This window comes from Neolamprologus multifasciatus, chromosome 11 (genome assembly GCF_963576455.1).
Source record: "Neolamprologus multifasciatus chromosome 11, fNeoMul1.2, whole genome shotgun sequence".
NCBI lineage: Eukaryota > Metazoa > Chordata > Actinopteri > Cichliformes > Cichlidae > Neolamprologus > Neolamprologus multifasciatus.
In genome coordinates this window covers 13,651,650-13,674,902 of record NC_140449.1, presented here as the reverse complement: position 1 = coordinate 13,674,902, position 23,253 = coordinate 13,651,650, and the positions used below count along the sequence as shown (strand labels likewise).

Here is a 23,253-nt window from a genome sequence, read left to right as displayed (position 1 = left end):
CCCCCCCCCCCCCCCCCCCCCCCCCCCCCCCCCCCCCCCCCCCCCCCCGCAGTTGATGACACACACCTACAGGATGTGTGCCTGCTGTTATGGTAAAGGTTCACAATAGCACTAAGCTCCAAGGGGGGGTATACTGCAAGACAATTGGGATGGCTGAGGCTTGTTTCGCCTTGTTCCACATAACCCCTATTATGTGACGTGTACATACAGGTGACTGTGATACAAAAATGAGGGAGTGTATGTGCGTGTGCAAAACTAAGCCCAGAACACCAGTGTCAAAGGGATTTCATACCAATATAACACACAAGCACATTTGCGCACGGGGGTCATTGTGAGATGAGTGTCTTCTTCACTTCTCTGGACACTTTATCATTAATTGCCAACACACACGCGGGCGCCAGTTCACGTGTCCCTAATAGGAAGCGATGGACATACGTGAAAGCACGGAGAGTGGAATGTGAGTCCTCTGCGTGGGGGGCAGAGGTTTGGTGACACCGCGAGGACAAACTTTTTTCTTCTCTTTTGTTCGCCCTCGATCTTGCACCTCACCGTTTCACAAACACAATCTCTCTCTCTCTCTCTCTTACACACACAGATGGGGCTTCTTTCCATGCACGGTGCGTTCAGGTGCTCTCATAACCTCTGCCATTCACATGCTAGAAAATGTGATCAGAAAGTAGTGTGTGGTGGTTTTAAAAGAGGAAGGATTTGTTGAATCTCGCTGTGACATGGGGGATGTTGCATGGCTTATGAAAAGATAGTCTGTGTGGACCAGCCTAGTGTGCTTCCTTTACTTGAAACGCATGCGAATTGTAGGAAATGGAGTGACTCAACGTGAAAAGTAACAAATACATGAAATTATTAATTTTAATGAAGTGACATCAAAAACTACAGGCTAATCTAAATCAACAATGCCCTGCGCGACCTTTATTTCCAATCACTCAATAAATCTCTTATTCGATGCAATCCGCAAAGTGACGTCTTCCAACGTTATCTGATCATTCTGAGTACAAAAGTTATTGACTCAAAAGACGAGCAGATGAGAGAAACCAGAAAATACAGAAACTATATAAATATATGTAGCCTAAGCAAAATAATTACCATTTAACTGGCTAGCAGCTCTAACAACACACGCCATAATGTACACTATCTTTTAGAGCCGTATTCAACATACAGTAGTATTTGTTTACGTCGCTGCTAAATTTACTACATAATTCCAACCGTGTGTCACTTTATCCCTGAGTCATGACATATCCGACAACACCTAAAAGCAGCAGCAGCGAAACGACAAGAGACAAGACAGACAGAGAGAAAGAAGCAGAGAGAGGAACCTGTACTGTGGTAGCTACAACACAAGGAGACAGGAATTCGGCCGAGATAATAATAATAATAGTAATCGTGCAGGATTGTGGCGAAGTTGATCAGCGGGCTGCTGTTGTCAGTCGCCGCACTGGCTCACACAGCGGGGTCTCCTCTGTATCTCTGCTGGATCTGGACTCTTGGACGCTTTAGGAAACCTGCACCCCCCGCCCCCTTTCTTTCTCCGACTGTTTGAGCTGCTCAGCGTTGTTTTAACTGGTGAGGAAGTGAGTTCACATAATTATTACTGTTTGTAATTTAGAGGGTGTGTTCGTGCTGGCTGGTCTTGCTGCTACTACTACTACTACTACTGCTGCTGCTGCTACTGCTACTACTGCAGCAGCTGCTGGTGCTCCTGCAATCTTTGGCTGTTACACATTCTTTAGTTTGAAACCTTGTCATTTCCTTTAAGTGAGAGGCGAGAGAGAAGTGACTAAGAGAGGGACAGTAAAAAAAAAACAAAAAAAACCGGCATGTGCTACAGTGGAGATAAGGGTCATTTTGGGGAATGTTTGACTGATAAGTGGAACCTTGTGGCTAGGAAAAGCAACAACAACAAAGAAGAAGAAGAAGAAGCCAACATAATCCTGTGATACACTTAGGAATGGTGCTATGCAAATAGTAGGCAAAACTGACATCCCAAAGGAGCTTCACGGGGATATTAGAACTATATCATAAAACACTTTCAAACGTCTTAATGGTAGCAGTAAGTGTAAATGATAGCTGCACTGTAGGTGATAAAGGAGGATAAAACAAAATCAATAAAGTGATGCATATTATAAGGGGTTGAAAAGAAAGTTATCACCGGAGACAGTTATGTAAAAGCATAGTTTGCAGTAGAGATAGAGGAGAAAGTGTGCGCATGCATGGCAGTGTGCACATGTGCCAAAACAGGCTCACCTTCCTGCTTTGTAGTTTGAGCAATACAGATGATGAAAAAAAAACACGGGGAGGGAGGAGGGGGGTAGCTGTTCTCTTTATCTGCTGGTGTAGGAAGTTTGACTTCAAATAGGAGCCTAAATAATGGTGGCTTTGTATCGAGTGGAGTTTCCACACACACACACACACACACACACACACATGCGTATACACCAAATACTGTGATATTCAGCTGTTCCCTACAAGTAAGAACATTTTGGCAAAAGGGTTGTGTTCCCTTCACTGTCCCCCGCTACAACGGCTTTGTTTCTAATTGTGCACGGGACCCTCAGCTGCCAGTTTTCTCTTGCCTATTTTCTTTGAGATTGACTTTCTGTGGCATACTGTTTTCCCCTGTAGCTGTTGAAAGATACAGCATTTTTCTTCTGTGTAAGGGTCACGCACACAAACACACACACACACACAGAAAGAGAAAGAAGTAGAGAGCGGAGGGAGCGAATGAGGGAGGAGGGAAGAAGAGAGGCAGAGCGTTGTTTTGCAGACAGGATTACATTGTCTCCCCCATGTTAGACATTATGTTAAATATTTCTAGGCCTGCGACTCTCGCCCTGTGCTCGTGCCAGCAAATATAACACCCTGCAGCGCGGCACAACAACAATAAATGATCTAACTTCCCCAAATTGACTGTTAGATAATAAATAGCAGTTACGTGTGATCTGAGCCTCATGGATACTCACAAGAATAGGTGTGATAGGCAAACAGATTTAGTCAGTTATGGAGGCAGGTGTTTGGGGGAAAAAAAGTAGTTTTTCTGAATGTTTAATTGATTTTTTTTGTTTGTTTAGGTTTTTTCCTTTTCTTAATCCAAGAGTGAAGGAAAAGCTGCAAACAGGATTAACTGTAGCTGACGAGTTCAGCGTTGGGGGTATTATTTTTTTTCTTAGAAGGTTATGTCATAGAAGTAAATAAGCAGTGACGTCACTTGTTGACCATCGCAGCAGAGTGAAAGAGGAACATGACCTGTGTTTAAATGTGAATTATGACGGTTCATCACTTGACTAATACAAATGTAAGTCATGTTCAGGGAGTTGAGAACTTTTTGGAAAGCACAGATGCCTCACATTCACAAACAAGTCCCCGGAGAGCTTATGCATGGCTCGAGTGAAGCCTTTGTGTTTGATTGCCTTCCACCTGCGTGTCTTTGCATAAACCGAAGAAGTGCTGCGTATGTCTTCAGTAGAACTGCCTGTCTGTCGCACGCAGTTTGTGCACTCAGTTTTCCATCCCTGTGCTTATCAAGATCAAACTCTGAGCCATACCTTGACTTTTTATCTTACCCGGACACTTTTTTTTTTAATTTGTAAAGTTCATCCAGCCCCTAACTCCTCCCCTCCTGTTCTTCCTGTATCTGTGGGAGTAAAATTAGCAATTAAATTTTTTTTTTGGAGTGGGGGTTTGTATTGTCCCTTCAGAGTGTAGAAGTGTTTTATTGGTGTGGCGAGAAACAATGAGGACAAGGCAGGGCTTTGTGGTGGCAGAAATGCATTTTTAACCCATGTGAATGAATGGCGCCTCACATTCCACAGCAGCAGGCCCTTTACTGAATGGCAGCACTAACTCGGCTGTTTTCATTACTCATTACTGCCTTGTGCCTTTTCACCATGTACAGAGTCATTTACCTTCACCACACTGGAGGGGGGTTAAACACTATACAGACTCTTGTTTATAGTTGATTTTCAGAACTGGACATGGGGTAAAACTTATGATTTGCCTAACTGTCTCTTGCTCAACAATCAGTATTAAAGCTGCTCTAGTATATAGACATTAAGAAAGGATGAACTGATAATGTTCAGTGGGAAAGTTCTGCTTGTAGTGATATAATGCGCAAGATCTATTGTGGCTTTTTAGCTCAGTGTTTTGTCTGTCTGGCCTCGAGCTTTATTGTTCCACTTCATTGTTGATGCTCTCATTGAGTCATTTCCAGCATAGACCTTAAGAGAAAAACTTCATAAATAGTCAGTGTAAAGAGCAAATCATTGGCTAAAAAAAGGGTATATTTTTCTTATGAACTGATGGGAAGAAAAAAAGTAGTAAAAAAAAAAAAGTTGTCGAGAAACATGAATGTTCCTCCTCATAAGCAGGGTGCACAGATTTAGAACAACAATAATAATCCCTGTTAGTATCTTTTTCAGAAAATGGCAATGGCTTAAGTGTCTAAATCTTTTAGTAAAGACCTTTGTAAAAATCCTTTTTTCCCTGTAATACTGGGGTGTGAGCGTTCTCTGTTGGTGGTATCGAAGACCTTGCTGAATTCACAGAGAATGGATCCAAAGCTGGCTAATTGTGTTGTCCTGCATACACAATTCGTAAATCCGATCCATTCAGTCCATTTTCCACTGTAATTACTACCCTGCTTTGACCGTACTTTCTCATCTCTGTCCCAACTGCTCGTGGTAATGTTGTGTGGTTTGAAACTATAATTGATATGAAAGGAAACAAAGTCATCAAATCAGAGGACAGATATGTTTTTCTGCAGAGGCATATAGTCTAAAGTCATTCTGTGTGCCCTGCTGCCCCCCCCCCCTTCCCTCTCTCAGCTCTTCCTTGTTATGTTTTAGATCATATCAGTGCTTTTTACATGAAAGCAAACATGTACGCATCTGCCTTTACATGGTTAAGTAACTTTGTGACATGCTGAAGTTGGATTGGAGATGCAAAAATCAAACAATTTATTGTCTTTTTACTGGTGCTCCACACAGCCACATCATTTTAATACGGGGTCTAGTGTCTATTCTGTGGTGATGGCATTGATTCCCTGCTACATGGTGGGGGTTTCCACTCTGAAAGGGCAGTCTCTCTGTGTTAGCCTAGAAACACCAAGCTCCTGGATTAAATTATAAATGAGCCCTCCGTGGGAAACGTATTGCTTACTGCTTAGGATAATCAGAAGGAATTTTGCATTTGCTGTCATCCTACACATTTCCAGTGGATGTTTTGTCCTCTCTACTAACTTCTGTTCCTGTGGTGCCCACAGTTTTCTTAAAACTTTTGATAACAGGTGTGCAGTTAATCTCTTTATTCCGATTGCACCTGCACCCTCCACCCCCCTCCCATATGGATCAATACAGTCTGTGCCAAGCCAAGCAGCATTGTCCAGGTACTAAACTGTGAAGACAGATATCTGTCTAAATTAGACCCAAATAAAATGATGTAGTAATCAGGGGATTAAGATAGGAGAGGGGTTAAGGGGTTAGAGCTGGTGGGGGGTAGGGAGGGGATTTAGGCACAGGCCATTTTAGTCATCTACTGATAGTGTTGGGGTGGGGAGAGAAAGACAATGGTGTTTTTTTTAAAATTTAAATTAAGTACGCATCTATTCAGCAAAGTGTGATCTTCAGACTTGGGAAGGATTCACTTTTTCCCACCTAAAGTTTACTAATGCAGTGGTGGAAAACCCCTCTGAGACAGCAAGCCCTAATAGGAGTGAATAACTTCCCTTTGAAAGCCATATATAGATTTTTTTTTTTCTTTTCAGAAAGAAACCCAGAAAAACCCAGTGTGCACATTTATATAGAGTACATCTGGCACAGCTTACTTTATATCTATCCTTACTAGGGTTACTGATACAATAATGGCAGAGCACCGTTCCCTTCATAAACTAGCTGAAGCTGGTTTAGGTGGGTGTAGGTGCAACCTATAGTAATGATTTTCAACTAAATTCCACATTTTTCATGTTGTAAAAGTCACATTCTAAATACTGTCATTTGCACACATCCACTGAGAGTCTAATGGAAACTGTTTGTGACACAAGGTAGCATTTTTAGTCATTGCGAGATTGCTCATTTCCAAAGTATTTTAGTGATGTTAGGAGTCGTTAGTGTGACAGGTTCCTCTTACTGCAATGTATTTTTTTTTTTACTCAGTTTATATTTAAAGTATCTATTTTTATATGTTTACTCTTTTCTTCTTAGGTATAAGCTTTACAAGAACACATACGTTTGTTTCCATTTTAAATAATGAAATCAACAGCGTAACCCGTGTGTGTATTTGCATGTGCTTTTTATGCCTGATGGTAAGAGCTGGATCTTTGGTTCTTGGTAAAAAGAAAAAACAAACAAATAGAATAAATAACTAAATTAGTATAACACCCCCTAAAACAGGTCAATTTGAGCTTTTAAAATTTAATATAAATTCTATATTTCCATACTTTGTAGTGAAAAAATAGAAAGTACACTAAAATAATGTTAGCAAGCATTTGCAATTGCTGCTGGCAGCCTTAGCTAAATATGGCAGCTCATCCTACTAAACCTAGCAAACAAACATTTTTAAAACATTATCTCCATACCTGAGCTATGTGTGTTGTGTGTCTAATAAGCCTGGTTGCCCTGATACAAGAGCCAAATGCATGCCGTTAACAAAGCATGGCAAAGTTTTCTTTTCTCTTTTTCTAGCAGCCATGCAAATTCTACATGCTAGCATTAGCCTTCTGCTCTTGAGACAAAACTTGTTAAAAACTTCAATTAGCGAACCAAAACCTCTACAGGACTCACGCAGGATGAACCAGATATTAAATAGAAAAAGATATAACAGTCGGACTGTTATATCAACTACTAAACCAGTGTGTCACACATTTGCGCTACATTCTACCTTTTTGACACGTGTAGGTGTGTGCCAGTATTTTTGCAGTTTTCCACCACTGACAGTTTGCCTGGTCTGATTAGCGCTATTGCTGATACTCCTACTAGTTGCCCTAATAAATAATATTTTCACCAGCTGTGAGTAGGCTGGGACCATCACCGAAATCAGGGGTGGGCCCCACTGAGTGGCTGATGATCTGATGATCAGGGTTGGATATTGACTCCATTTATTAGTGCCGCCATAGCGGACGACGCTCCCAGCAGGGTTGGGCCTGTATGGATGCAAGCGGTGTTGCAGAGTCTTGTCAGTACATAGATTTCTTCAGTTACAAAGAGTGGGATGTGTTGGAGAGTTTTTGCAGAAAATCTGACTCTTGCTTCAGTTCAAACACAAGCTCCTTTGCCACATTACAAGCCACATTGTCCATCACCGTCACTCACGTTGATTTTCCGCCTTACGCATTATTGACGATACAATGAAATAACAACCAGGAGCAACGCAGTGCTGAGCTGACTGCGCTGGATTCATTAGCGGCACTTATCAGGTTTGAGCTGACATAGTGATCATAGTTAATAGATTTTTGCCTGCGTCCATGAACCGAAGCTTGGCATCGTTGCTGTGATTGCTGCTGGATTAAAGAAGAGAAATAAGCTTAGCTGAGAGAAACAGCCCAGAGGACCACGTGGCTATGATTGGGGATTCAGAGAGGGAGAAGGGGAGAGGAACGGCAGTCTTTGTCCAGCCCAGATGTCACTGTAGTAGACTGCCCTTATTGATCTGCTGCTTTACACAAACACACACATATCCTGCACACCACTCACATACACGGTCTAATTAGATAGCTACACAAAGGGAATTTAAGAAGTGATACCTTCAATTTGGCTAAATAAACACCATTTACCACTGATTTATTACTTACTTTATATTGAAATATGTGTCTCGTTACAGAATATTCTTTTAACCGAGATAAGAAGCATTCCATATTTACTGTTGCAGAGTGCGTAAGCATACATCAGTTGAAGAATATTTTATCTCCATCTCTGCATTCTTTCTACCTTGCCTGGCCTGGTTTTTATGTCTGTCCTTTTTTAAGGTTTGATAAACCAAGACGACACAGTCACTTAGCATGTAGGTATCTGTGTGTGTTTCACAGGGCTCGGCAGGGAGGGGACGCAGCACCCAAACTTAATCCAAACTCACAGCAGCCCAGAGGGCATTAAGGGTGGGTGGGGGGTTGGGTGAACCGTTTCCTAAGAAGAGAGGTTAATTTTTTAACATACCCATTCCCTGCCATTTAATAAACACACTCTAAATGGGGATGCAAATGCCTACAGAAATTTTTAAGAACCCCATTGCTTACATGTACAGGTTCAGATTTTTTTTAAGGCTTCATTTCTTTGGAAAATTTACCACAGTCCAAAAAAACTTATATGCAGGGAAGAAGTTAAGAATAGGTGACTTCCACTCGGGCAGCACAGACAAAGAAAAAGAATGCCACTTATGGGAACTAAAAATGCAAACATAAAAAAAGAGGAAGTTATGAATAACCACTTTAAAAGTACTTTGCAAATATTTTAATTTGTTTTACTTCTTGCCACACTGTCCATATTAGACACACACACACACACACACACACACACACACACACACACACAGGGTTGCCTAATCCTCCTCATTAACTACTGTTGTCGCTCCATTCTTAAATATAAAAAAACTTTAAATACAACACACTTTAAAGTCTGCTGTCTACTTCTCCACTTGACTTGATCCATCTCAAGTGCCCCATATTTACTACTACATTGCTAGCAACGTCTATTAGTTAGAAGAAGTCTTTTTTGGGGGGAGGGGGGACACAGAATCAGAGAGAAAATGGAAGAGGAGTGGATGTAGTTAGTCCAGATTGAAGGCCAGTGATGTTACATGTCTGACTAACTTAGGGAAACAAGCTGGAAATGTCTCCAGGCTACTGCAGCTAATCATTCAGCCCACAGAGGAACTGATCGTTAGCCACTGATGTCAGCCTAACCTTGCCACGATGTGTTTTAGTGAGTTGTGTTTGTATGTGTGTGTGTGTGTGTGTGTGCGGGTTGTGGGTGTTATAGATGGAAAGATGGACTTTACTCTGTTTAAAAAAAACAAACAAACCCCGAAACAAATGCTGATCATAATGGATGAAAAACCACCTCCTGCTAAGGGAATATAACATAAAAATACAACAATTGCTGTAACAAACTCCCCAAATGTTCATGTTTTACTTTTTCTCAAAATTAATCAATAGAATGAATAACAAGAAAGAGCAAAGAAACAAAAACAGAAAAACATCCAAATTTGAGTAATATTTACTCTGAGACCACTGTCTATTTAACTATAGCAAAATTAAAGCCCTCTTGGAGAAGAGGGACAGTCATAGAACAGTGTCCTTCCTCATCACTGAGGAAGGAGGACCAGGAGGTGCTCTGGGTCAAGCAGGCGTCAGGGTCACCGAGGACAGAGGTGAGGGGGAAGAGGGTTGCCCAAAGATTAGCGAGCTCACCCGAAATCTCAGTGTGGCTCAGACATCCAGGTGAATTGCAAGCATGAATGCGTGATGAAATCAATCTGGATGCAGATTGGAGGCCATGTGCGTGTCTGATCTGCTCTCGAGGATTCTCCTGTGCATGGAAGGAGAAGGGAAAACAACCTTATCTCTTTAACTTTTTTTTTTTTTTTATCTTTCTGTGTCTGTTCCATATGGCTAGTAGGTTGTAGTTTGCAGTCAGAAGTAGCACAAATACTGAAGCGTTGTTATGACTGGGAGTGACATACGTTGCATTGTGCTCTTTCAAGTGAGACCAGCTGAAGATGTAGAGACTAGTTGAGCTCTTTGCCTATGTTTGTCTATTTCTTAGATCAAACAATTATGTAATATTAAAATTAAAGTTCACTTTCAAGAGAAAAAAAGTTACTTAAAGATTTTTTTTTGTCTCCCAAGGGAGCGATGAGAAGTCTAACAAATGTCCTCAGGTGCTGCCACTTGAGTTAGCATCAGTTGGGACTAAAGACTACAAATCTCACAATATGGAAAAGAAAGACCCCCCCCCCCCAAAAAAAAAAAGAAAGAAAGAAAGAAAGAAAGAAATGGATGTATGAAAATTGAAAGAAGTGATCTGACTTAATCAGCTACTGAGCTACCAGCTGCTTGAGTGTTGAGCTAACAGCTGGAGGCAACATTACCTCCTACTAACATCACACACATCATTCTGGACAGTCGGTGGCAAAGTTGCCTTTGTGTGAGAATTTGGGAAAAACTTTGTGTAGATTAAAAAAATCTGCAGCTTCAGTGGTTTTCATTTTTAGTATTCACTTAGTAATACCACAGTTATAACTGTATTTAATCTTTGACAGCATCATATCCAGTCCAGAATTTAGCTTGTTAAGAACAGAAACCTGTTTTTGGTCTCCCATTGTGTTTCCTGGTTGCTGTCTGCTTTTTACCTCTGTTCCCAGCTGTCTCTCTGTTCGTCTGTTGCTCCGGGGCCTTGCAGTCAACTACACAGGAAAGAAGAGACCAAAGATAGGGAGCTTTTTAGCACCCCCTCCCCACCTTTCCCCCCACCCCCCATCCACAACACACAACCCTAACACCCCAACATCCACAGCTACTAGCAGCAGCAGCAGCAACACTCTTGATGCTTTGTAAAGAATCCCTCAGCACACAGACAGCCTCCCTTTAGCTATCTGCCTGGCCTCAGTGCCCTGTTCCTACATTGTATCCAGATGTGAGGAGGATGGTTGAAGGGAGGAAGGTAAAAGGGCCCCTGGTACTGCCCTCCCCAGCCCTAGACCATACCAGATAAACCCATCCCAATAGCAAAGATTTATTAACAAACTCCCTGCTAAAAAGAAATGAGGCCAGCAGAGCAAATACCCCAGATTTTCATTTCAATATTTGCACATGTTTAAATGCTGCACATAGCAACAAACAGCGCAGTGGTTGTTTCTGCTCTTTTACCCTAAAACTAAAACCGAGGAGATGAAAATCTGTTGCTCTTAAATACAACTGGCTGCGATCATCTAATCCCTGGCTGCAGACCTCTATTTAAAGAGCGTAGCCGCTAATCCCATCAGATTATACCTGACCAACTGTACAAAATCACCTAATTAATAGTCTTAAGGATGGTCACAAAAGGCAGGCTTCCCTTGAAAATGAGACCTTAATAAATCATACAAAAAATCTGACCCATATACAGAGTCCTAATCTTGGGCATAATCTCAAACACAGAAACAGGAGACTCAAGGTCAGAACTCCTCATGGTCAGGACTCGTCTAGAAACTAGAATCTGGAAGTGGGTCAAAAAACTCCCAAAACATTTTAATGCAGTAAATGCATTACTTTACACTGAATCATACTGAGACCAGTGTGAGATGTAAATTCCCCCAACAGATAGTTGTACTATCTGTAACGTCGTACTGGCTTACTGCTGTACATATACTGATATGACTCCTTTAAATGCATATTGATTTTTTTTAATTTGGTTTGTGTCCCAGAAGCAGGTGGTGTACTCAGATTTAAGTACCTGGGCAGCAAGCTCTGTGCCATGCATGTGCCAGGTAGAACTAAGGAGGAGGTTTTACGGATCTGTGTGGATGAATTAGAGTACTTGTATGAGCAAAAAAAATCAGTTTGGGCCAAATTTAAGTTCAAATTTAGAACTTCTGTTTCTATTTTCAAACATCAATGGAATTGTTATGGGCAGCTTAAAAAGGGTGCTGCTACTAAATGTGTGGAACTAATTTAGACTGCCTTATTAGTCAGTTCAGTGCATGAGGTATTGGTTAATTCTACAATAAATACATAATTAATTAGGCTGCATCACACTGGAAATATAAGCAACTAATTTCGTTAGTCTCCTGCCCTGACTCTTTCCAATGCTTCCACATTATTGTCCACGTGTACGACCACATATATGATCCTAAACTATATTTGTTGCTATGACAGTGCCATATTTTTTTTTCCTTTTTGTATGGTAGAGCCCTGCTTATCTTAAATTGATACTATTGCAAATGCAGGTTTATCAGCAGACTTTGTGTCTGCCTCCATGTGTTTATGTTTCTTATTAGAAGTTAGCTGTGTCCATTTTTAGTAACCCATCCTGCCATCTTCAGTTAGTACAGTGTGTTGTGTAAAGTTGTCCACTGGTGCGGTTTGGAGAGAGGGACTGTGTAATCCTCGATCCTCTGTCCCTCACTTCATGTGTGAGCTGTTGCTTTTTAGCAGTGGTTAGGTGGCTGGTTGCCTGGTTTAAATGGCCTGGGTAATGCAAGCAGCTCCCACTGGAGGTTTCTGATCTCTTTAGGGAAAGCTGTGCAAACATCACTGTTTGATGCAATATTTGCCTTCTCCTATATTATCCTCAGCTGCCTGTCCAATTTACTCAACTCAACATTAAGTGGTGAGCTGCGTCAAGCTGCTACAATTAAGAATTTGGGCTTTTTCTCAGACTTTCATTATCACAATACAAAATTGATTGTTCACTGAAAAGAAGACTAGATGGGTAGATTGCTACAACTACATAACTTGAATGGTTATGTCTAAGCACATAACTCTAACCCTTCTTTGTCTTAGAGTTTTTCTTTAATATAATATACAGTCATCTTGGTGCGATAGACAAAACTTAATTCAAATTCAGTCAGATATCTCCTGGAAGTTAGAGAGTTTATCGAGATTGAGCACAGGCAAAGCTGCCAGACAGCCTCTTTTTTCTATAGTTTGACTTGACCTTCAGGAGGTTTTTCATCTTACATTTTTAAAAGTTAACACAATAGAAAGGTATGGAACACAGTGAGTTAAAAAATCCTACAAAGTTTCTCTGATCATGAATTGAACCATGGCCATTGTGGTTGTGTGGTGTGCCTTAACCACTGGTGCACCAGACATAATATTTCAGGAACAATATGTTCTGTCCAGAATTGAATGATAAACTAACTCATTAGCAGTGAAGGGACTAACACGTTATTAGGTAACGTGTTACAGTAACTATGTTATTATTGTGGTAACGAGCACGGTAACTAGTTATTATGCCAAAATCAGGAACGCGTTTATCGTTTCTGGGATTTAGATAGGGTCGTTATTCGTTACTTCGTGTGTTGCGTTCGACTTACCTCGGAAATTGGAACACGGACCTGGGAATGATGTCACACTCGAGTAAACGGCGTTCTGGTTAGCCTCGTCAGAGAAGTCGGGGTTCCAATATGATGACGCCCTCGACGGTTTTGCTAGCCCTCTACAAAAACAAATTACTATTAAACACATATGCAGCTCATCTGCAGTCTGGAGTCAACTACATTTTCCTACTCGAAAGGCAGAATTTCCGAGTTCCGAGTACAATCGAAAGCACCACGACTGCAGTTTACGTGTTGGACATAAAAAGTGCATGTGGCGCTGTGATGTAGGCTAGAATCTTAGACCACTGAAGCACATCATATTTTATTTATATACATGACCTGACTGGAGGAAATATTATTTTGGCTGAAAATATTTATTATTTTATTTTATTTTTCTTTCTGAGGCTGAAAATACTTTTAAGTTTGCCCGCCATTACTGAACATGAGGTCTCCAGTTGGTGCACTTCAGCTGTTTTCAGTTAAGTTTACAAAGAATGGACAAACCTCACTGTGTTTATGTTGAACCATTTTTGCACTAAATTATTTGCACTATTTTGATACCTACAGCTCCTAAATGGTCCGAGGTACAGTTTAGTGTTGGCACTGCTAAAAGTATACTTTCTACCCATTTCAATGGCAAAAATAAATATACCTTTCAAAAGTTTATGTCGTGTTTTGTTATCCACTGCTTCTTCCTAGTGATACTACGTACAAAGATTAGATTTATAACACTGTTGCATCAACCCCAAAATGATGTCTGCATTTATAGAGGTTTGAAACTATAGAAATATATTAAAACAGACAGATAAAAAGTGACACATAAAACAAACATTGTTCATTTCTAATTTAGTTTCATTCATTTCATCATTAACTTGCACTCACACTACTACACTGCCATTTTAGGTTCAGGCCATTAGGTGACACAGTGCATTTGTGGCAGGATAGCACTAACATGTAAGCAAGCTAGAAGACTGGCATCCTTGCTGGTATCCAGTTAGGGAAGCAACACATTAATAAGAGAATTCTGAGTAAAACCAAAGTTAATTTCCCTAGTAACTAGTTACTTTGAAAGTAACGAATAACTTGAGGTAACTGAGTTACTTTTGATAGAAGTAACTAGTAATGTAACTAAGTTACTAATTTAAAGTAACTTACCCAACACTGCTCATTAACTTCAAAAAGTCTGTTGTAGACTACTGTAGCTCCATGAACACACTGTAACAGCTAAAGAAAAAGGCAAAGTCTGACTCTGAAAGAGTCTAACCACACTATTACTCTTTGAGGCCATAATTAGCCCCAAAGTTGCTTTGAGGTAAGCTACCAGAAGCATGGTAGCATATCAATAGCTAGAGCAACAGCATGCTCTTTGTGATTTTTAAAAGAGGTAACATATGCTAACCTTCCAGATTTAGCATCTTAACATGTTTACATTTGCTAACAAATTTAAATTTGGTGCTCAATGAAAATCGCATTTAGTACAGGTTATGCTCATGAAAGTATTATCTCAATAAATACTCGAACGTCAATAAAAGTTAATGGAAAGTCATTGTGTAGAGTTTATCTTGGATCACAAACGTTAGCCCCAGCAGCTCTCCAAAAAAGGTATTTTTACAAACTAGAGATGTCAAGCTAACTTAATGATGGAACTGTGTGTGATTGTACAGAGCAAAAGTTATGTGGGCAAGTAGGCTACTCTTTATAGTTGTTATATACCTTTGTTGCCATCATGTTACAATCTGAATCAAAGTACTATGATAAACCATGTTTATCATCAGTCAGTGAGGTGCTAAATATATAAAATTCAACTGTTTTAATCATATAGCGCTGATGCCCAGCAGCTATCACCTCAAGGAATTTAATATTGTATACTACAGACCCTACAAATTAAAAGTACCACTGAATCATTTTTCTACTGAAAGCTTCAGTTTTTATTTAGCAGTAATAAATAACAGGAAAATATAAGAACTACAAAAATTATTTCATTACTAAAACTATTGTTCAAAAAGTCTGAAAACCTAGTGTTTCCGAATTATTAGAGAATTTTGTTGTTTCATAAACTCATACACTGCGTGTACAAGATACTTGAATACAGCAATTTGTTATCATTAACTTATTATTTGTTATCACATAACCTATTACTAGACAGGGTGGCAGCCTGACATTCATGCCGGTATACGTTCTGCTTGCTTCTACATGTCAATCTGGTAAACCCACTACTATCTAAACAGTGCAACTGGTGCAGATCAGGTTGTGGCATGGAGTTTTATTGCAAACAGGCGGCTTGCACAATTCTGCTTGTTTGCCAGTAGAATGAAGTGATCTGGTTTTCTTAGGCCCACCTGCATCTGGAGGGAAAATAAACTGACATTGTGGGCTGATTTAGATGCATATGGAGTGTTTTCCTCCCTGTTTTATCATATTTATATTCATCTGTTAGAAATACTTGAAGTGTCTTGGATGTAATTTACTTAGTTATTCACAGGTTTTTCATGTTTTGTAGTTTTTTTGTGTCACTTACGCAGGTGTTGTTCATCTTCCTTTTTTTGTCGTGTTTTGCAAGAAAACTTGTCAAATGTGACTTTTGGCTGCCGCTTTTTTGAAACAAGCTTGTTCAGTTAAACCTCTGAAGACAGATGTTCCATCAGTGTATATATAGTAGCAGATTTAGATCTCTTTTTTTCACTGTTATGTACAAACATTAGAAATCTGTAGTGGGAGATTTTTTGTTGTTGTTGTTGCCTGTTTGATTTAACATTTTTCAAGTAAAATATATCAAAACAAAGTAAGAAAATATCCTGTGTTTAAAAGCTCATGCAGGTATATGAAACGTGACAAACAGACATGCACACATCCACATTTGAGCTGCACAGCTTGGTTGGAGGAAGAGGGGAGGGGGTTGTTACAGTGTAACTATACTAGCAGATTGTCTCTGTAGGACTGTTGGATGAATGTTAAGAGACAGTGCATTCTAGCCAATTTCCTGTGCTGTGGTTGCTCTGCAAATAATCGCTGTGATGTCTGGTATTGGTGTTTGGACTCTGCTCTCCTGAAGAATTTGATTACAAGCCAAAAAAAGGGGAGAAAATGCAGTACTAATGAGCTAAAAGTTTTATTTTTCTTACCAATCTTCTCAACAGACAGTGGTGATTTGCAGTCCAAATTCCTAAAAATATTGCATACGCCTGTAAAATGGACATCTGCAGTATGCAGCTCCAACGCTGCAGCTCTCGCACTCTCTCTTTCTACCTCGATCTCCCACATCTTCCCTTCTCGCTCCTCTCAGTCAGCTCTTATTATCCTAATCCATCTCCTGCCATGACTTTACATCACTATTTACCACTTATCTTCCCTCTGCTGCCCTCCTTCTCATTATTTGCTCAGCCTTTTCTACTCTCCCTGACATGCATCTATCTCCCTCTCTTGTTTCTGATGCTGCCTTGTTTTCCTCTGTATTGGTTTAGGGTTTTTCCACTGGGCGGGTTAACAAGCCAGCATGATTTCATCAATGTGAATCAGTCAGCCTGATAAGACGTGACCCAGATGGGATCTCCAGTTCTTTTTATACAGCCATCAATCACGACCACCTAGCCACATCAGCTCACACTAACAGTAATGCCTGTCAGCCTGTGCACAGCCTGAAATATGGCATGTAGCTTTAGTGCGCTCTTTAGAAAAATTCTGTCCCACATGAAAGGCTAACAATGTTTGTTATTCTCATCTTGCATCCCCAGTTCCTGCTTGTTGCTTCTTTTTTTTTTTTTTTTTTTTTTTTAAATTTTATTATTTTTGGCTATGAAATCCTAGGCAGATGTTACAGTCAGTGTGCACACACACGTGCACACACACACATGCACATAAACAACTCCCGGAATATTCCTCATAATGGTCAATAATAAGTTTACAGTAACCTCAGTGAACTTTGTGGAATCTTATATTTGCAGTGGTGTCACTTTCATATTCCCACTGTAATAATCCCCTAAGGCCCACTATGTTTCTAGGTCAGTGATTTTATAGACATTTGCTTTGTATGCTAAAAAAGTGTTAGCTTAGTAAAGAAATAGAAAAGTATACTGATACACCTCTCTTGTCTGTTCAGTAAATGTTAATCTAACACCAGCAAATTAGCTTAGCTTCCAAACTAAGCAAATTTGCTTAGCTTAGCTTCCTAGCTAATGTTGCTATGTCGCTGCAAATTGTCTCTTTGTTCTTTTAAACGCACTCTTACAGCATAGAAACAAAAAAACAAACAAAACAGTCCTAAATGTAAACTTTTAATGTTTTCTCAAATTTCAAATTTTACAGGTTAACATATAAAAAAACAAATCTTGTTTGCTTGTTTTCAGTTATTTACTGCAAATTTTCAAATGGCAAACCACGTCTGTTCTTTAAATTATTGTGGTTTACTAACAATACAAGTAGCACAGTCTGTGTAAAAGATGACTGTAACTGCTGTGACATTACCTATTTGTTTTTGAAGTGCCCTTTTAACACCCCCGACCCTTTCCATTGTTGTCATCCTGAGAGCCAAAAGAGCCAGATGTGATGAGGAGGGGCGGGTCTGACTCTAAACCTACTTGGTTAAAGACCTCTGACCAGTTGTTAGCCAGTGAGTTTCAGTGTGGTTTCATACCACAGATAATCCTCTATTTTGAAAAATAGATTACAAAATAGACTCTATTGTTTATCCAATATGACCCAAAATAAGTAACCGAGCCCATAAATTAAACAGTAAAATGTTTACGAGGGCTAAGTCAGAAATCTGTTTCCTCACAGACTTTTATAGAGCTGAAGTCTTTTTGCAATCACAACTATCACCATCTGGTGGCCTTCAGATGTAATGCAGGTTAAAGGTACTTCTGTGTGAGCTACATCATTACTCAGTGAGCAAATGGGTGAAGGGCCAAGTTGTAGCTCTACATTTGTATGGCTGGTTTGCGAGGATAAGGACCTCTAGCAAAATAGTGCATCAGAAACTACTCAGTAAGCTCTAGTTTTCTCTAATAATTTGGACAGGTATTTACACAGAGATAAATTAAGTTAAACACTGCAAATGTGGGCATCATTACCTGACCTTTGTCTTTGTCTGGCTTTTTTCTTTTTTGGTGCTATATTAGAAATCTTCATTATAGAAAGTAATGCTTATGAACTTGTTTTCTTCACGGTGTCTTTGAATATTTCGTCCTCGTGGGTTTATAAAGGGGAAGTGCCATCTACTTATCTACTAGGCTAAAAACAATCAGAAGTGCAAGGTATCGGCTGAAAGAAGGAGCGCTAATTAAGCTAATGATCTGCTGGCAGTGACTTCATATCTGTGGAACAGGTTAAGTGTTTCAAAAGAATGTGAAACTTGTGTGGGCTTGGGTTCGGTTATTAATGTAGCTTAGCTTTAACTTAGCAGTACACACAACAAAGTGCTTTCATGCACATTTGACTACTCAGTTATTTAAATGTATTAGCTATATATTTACCTATATATTATTATTGTTTGACAGCTTTACATTTACTTTTAAGTTTAAGCAGCTGACGCACACACACACACACAGATGGATAGAAATGCTACGCCAGTGTGCTCTGCTATGTTTGCCTACCATCTAACATTCAAAGCTGTATAACTGAACTGACCAAAAATAAGTGAAGTTCCTGTGTGAAATGTGCATAGACTAGTCTGGTGCAAATATTGAGAATCTTACTTCCACTATAGTGTAACTCGGATATTGTTAGAAACAACAGTTATGCACCATGTCAGTGGGCATTAATTCAGCAAGCTAGCCATGACTTTATTATGCCTGATATTTTTGTCATATACCATTAAAACAAGCTATATGATAGCTATAATAATTACCTGCGACGCTCCCATCCACAAAAGCAAAAAAAAGTGAGCATGGCATTACTTTTATTTTACGCTCTTATTCGCAAATCCACATACAATGATGTCTTTAAACTTTTTTTGTATTCTACGTAGCAGTTTTTCCAAGGGAAGTAATTGAATTTTGCCCTGAGGTTACTTTGTTTGGAGTTTTGTTTCTTTATAATGTGTGTGTGTGTGTGTGTGTGTGTGTGTGTGTGTGTGTTTGTACTCTATTTCAGTGTGTGAACACCCCACAACAACAACTGTCTGTTTGAGCCCACACACTATTTCTGTAGTAGAGCCGTCAGGAGATTTCTGTGGAAACCCTCCCATCCTGTATCACACACACACACACACACACACACACACACACACACACACACACACACACACACACACACAAAAAGACTCAAAAACAGACCTGTTGCCCTGTTTGGTTCTCATGTGTGCTCTTGACAACTCTTACAGGATGTGATCTTCAGATTTTGCCCAAAGGTAAAGGTTTGAAAAGAAAAGCACAGCAAGTAACGAAAAAGCAAATAACCAAGCAAATCAGCGGGCCAAACAAACTGTATTCAAGCACACACACAAAACCGCCCCACATATTCTGAAAGACACCTAATGCAACACCTCGGCATGGACACCTTTTTACGTTTTCCAGCAGAACATTGGACGCTAACACATTTTAAATACTATGCTGAGGAGGGTGATGTTGAAATTTGAGATAATGTTTGTGGAAACGCTCCAGTCTGAAGTAAAATTTCAGCCTTTCTAAAAAGCTGCAAGGAGAATCATGATAAACACAAGGCCTTTAATAAATCGCATTGCCATAGCTAGCTGGTAAAATAAGCAATAAGTTAGTTAATTGTGATTTTTGTGAGTCAATTACAAAAAGATATTCTTGGCTGTTGTCTCACTGATGCTCAGTCTTTGTGCTGTTGTTTGGGCGACTTAGCGCAGGCTCAGAGACGCCCATTAGTATGCAACAGCTTGATCAATACAAAATTTACTCTTCCACGTTTGTGTGCAAGCGACATCTCCACGTGTGTGCACCTGTGCGCAAACTCGCTAACCGCCTGACTATCTCTCCTCGGCAAGCCACAAAATAAAAGGGTTACATCAGAAAGTGTGACAGGGTGGAAGACTGGTGGCCAACTTTGAGGTCCCTGGTCTAATTACACTTCAGAGAGATTGATTTAAGTTCAACTGCAGAGGTCGCACGGGGCTGCGGGTGAGACTGAGGAGAGTGCAGAGGAAGAGGATGAAGAAGGCAGGGAGAGTGGACAGTAGGGAGTGGGGTTAAAAGAGATGGAGAAGTTTCAATTTAACTCTACTGCACGAGTGGTTATAGTGCCTTGCCACTGTGCTTCTTCTTCATCTTTCTCCCAACCCCAATGCCTTCAGTTTTACCCAGAGACAAAGCATATAAACGAGTTGCATTTGCAGCCTTTCACACAGATCCGAGCAGTAAAGAATGAAACGTCTTATCTTTGATCAAACACTGCTGCGACTCTCTAAATGACTTGTTTGTTTTTGTGTGCAGAACGGTTCTGCTTGAGTGGCCCTAAATGTCTTTCCATGTAAGGGAAAATCAAAAAAGATCCCCTTATATAAGGACGTTCTGATCATCCTTACATCCACTCCAGTGCTTTAGGATTAAGACTTGGATTTAGGGGTTGTGGTTAGATTAATGTTGGGCTCGGGGTTAAAGTTAGGTTTAGTGGCTTAGGAACCAACGATTAAAAAACGCAGTCTCGCACAAGAAGTCTTGTCTTTCGCAAGAAACGTGTCTGCTCGTTTTTGAACTTGGAGGTAATTTACGCGAGGGTTATGATGGCTTAGTCTGCCCTGCACGGTGACAGTAGATCCTAGTTTGTGTATGTGTGTGAGGAATGCTGCTGTGGTTTAGGAGTGGGCTAGAGACGGTGTGTGTGTGTGTGTGTTGAGGGGGGCACTGTGGGCAGGAGCACCCAGGGGTTAACGAGCGGTGTGAGAAAAACAGGCCGAGTTTGAGAAGGAGGGGGAGGGAAATATGCACACACTTATACACACACACACACACGCTCACACAGTGTGTCTCAGAGGAAGCTGAAGATGGTTGGGTCCATAAGAGCAGGCAGCGCTTGTTGGCTTTATACTTGTGGGAGCAGGTATCAAACAATGGAAAATGTAGTGTTCTCACAATTCTTGGCAGGGGGGACAAAAGTACTGGCCTTTATCCATTTTCATGTGATACACGAGAAACCCAATAATAATAATAATAATAATAAATTACTTAAAACAACAGCTGTCTCTTTTGATTGCAGTTGCAGCCACAGTGAATCGTACTAAAAGACAAAAGCCTCCATTGCAGTGTGTTTGGTTAGTGTGTGGGCCTGAGAACTGCACTCTTCTTTTTCCTGACCCGTCCAGTAATCCCACAAGCATGGGTGGGTCACTAAAATGTAACATGACAGTATTGACCCAAACACCTGCCACTTCCTAAACACACAGACACACACACACACACACAAAAGCGCACATACATAAACAGAGACCCAGTGGGATCTTTCTATCCAAAGGCCCTTCTCACGCAAATAGAGTGGGCAGGCAGGATCCCTTCTCAGTCTATTTATCAGAGAAGGGGGGTGGCGGTTTGAGGAGAGACAGACTGCATGGACCCCCTCTATTGTTCTGGCTGGGTTTAAGGGATGGGTGGGGGGCGTAGGGATGGGACCAGGGATAGGATGGGAATTGGAGACCCCAACAATGCCACAAAACCCCCCACTGCTCTTCCTGCTTATGAGAATGACCTGCTCTGACAAGAGAAGGAAGAGAGGGAAAACTATAATATCACTCAGCCCACACCGGACCCTGATTGGTCAGAGATCTGGTTATAGGTTAGCCCTAATTGGGATTCAGTTTGGAGTCACAAACTCTGCCAGACCTCATTCAGAGAACACCAAATTCTTTAGGGGTGGGGTGCAGGATGGGAAAATGGAGGAGGTCAGATCTTGTCATTAGACTATGTTTAATTTGTTAAATACACAATCAGAAGAATCAGGCATGAGTGGGTACAGACGGTCTGAGCCAGAATCAAAACAAGTCATTTAAAACTAGTCACTTTTGGGCATCGCAGCTAGCATTACCAGGAAGAATCCAGCACAAAACGGGACTAAAAGTCGCTTGAACTCACATCTGGACCACATCCATCTGCAGTTTTTCTCTAAAGGAAGTCCATCTCCTGTCTAGCCACACACACACACACACACACACACACACACACACACACACACACACACACACACACACACAAGCAAGCATATTTTTGGTTTATGGTGGAGATATGTGAAAAATGTTGCAGGGATGATGGCATACATTTCTTAGCAGTGCAGGAATAATGTACACAATTCTGAACATATTTTACTGACACAACATGTTTTTTTTCCCTTTTTTTTTCTAGAGTGAAGAAAGAAAGTTTTATGTGTGTTTCCTTCTCACAGCTGCTGACAGGATTTTTGGTATATGGCATGTAAGTCAATAAATAGTACTTAACAGCAACTGGAGCAGAAACTGATCTGTGAACCACAAAAAGTTGATTCTTTTTTTTTGTTTTTTGTTTTCCCAGCTACAGCATTTTTACCCTAAAAATGTCAGAACTGTCCTGTGTGTGTGTGTGTGTGTGTGTGTGTGTGTGTGTGTGTGTTTCTTTTTTTGTTTTTGTTTTTTTGTGAACATCCTGTAGGTGTGTGTTAGAGATGCCTATCCGGCTGTGGTCTATTTCTCTCTCTTCATCGTGGCACATACAGCAGACCTCTTTGTCTGACAGTTTAGAGCTGGGTGGGAGGTGAAGAGCAGTTTGTTCATAATGGATTATTGATTGGTCTGAGAATACACTGCGTGTGTGTGTGTGAGTGTTTAAGACTCCATCGCCTCTGTCCCACTCTGAGCATTGAATGTCTCCACTTTATGAGCAACTGTATAGAGGATAGTAAGTTTATTTGTAAAGTGCTCCCTGTATGTTATGCTCCATGAAGCAGTGTGTGTGTGTGTGTGTGTGTGTGTGTGTGTGTGTGTGTGTGTGTGTGTGTGTGTGTGTGTGTGTGTGTGTGTGTGTGTGTGTGTGTGTGTGTGTGTGTGTGTGTGTGTGTGTGTGTGTGTGTGTGTGTGTGTATGAGAGCCCTTTCTGTATGTGCTGTTAAGCTATCAATGCTGCCTGTATGAAACAGTGGTAAAAGCCCACATTGTGCATATATGGACGTTCAAAAGATGTGTGTGTGTGTGTATGTATGTATGGGACATTAAAAGACCCCTCTGTTTTGCTTGTTGATTCCACAGTTCCCTCTGCATGTATTTGTGTGTGTGTGTGTGTGTTCATTTTAACAGAAGGTCCACTCTTTATTTTT

The 23,253-nt window shown here is 40.5% G+C and overlaps 1 protein-coding gene across 8 annotated transcripts in view; it reads left to right on the top strand.

Annotated features, from left to right (window-relative positions):
- LOC146507958 (zinc finger protein 516-like) overlaps positions 1 to 23,253 on the top strand; it is a 47,404-nt gene that overhangs the window by 1,213 nt on the left and 22,938 nt on the right. For 2 of the 8 annotated variants that reach the window (XM_085176909.1, XM_085176912.1), the window contains exon 2: positions 22,311 to 22,379. The exons of 1 other annotated variant lie outside the window; for it this stretch is intronic. The gene's annotated coding sequence lies outside the window, so the exon portion shown is untranslated. Of the gene's footprint in view, positions 1 to 40; positions 22,380 to 23,253 lie in introns of those variants that run through there. 5 more of the 8 variants (XM_085176908.1, XM_085176915.1, XM_085176911.1 and 2 more) reach the window with 4 other exon arrangements.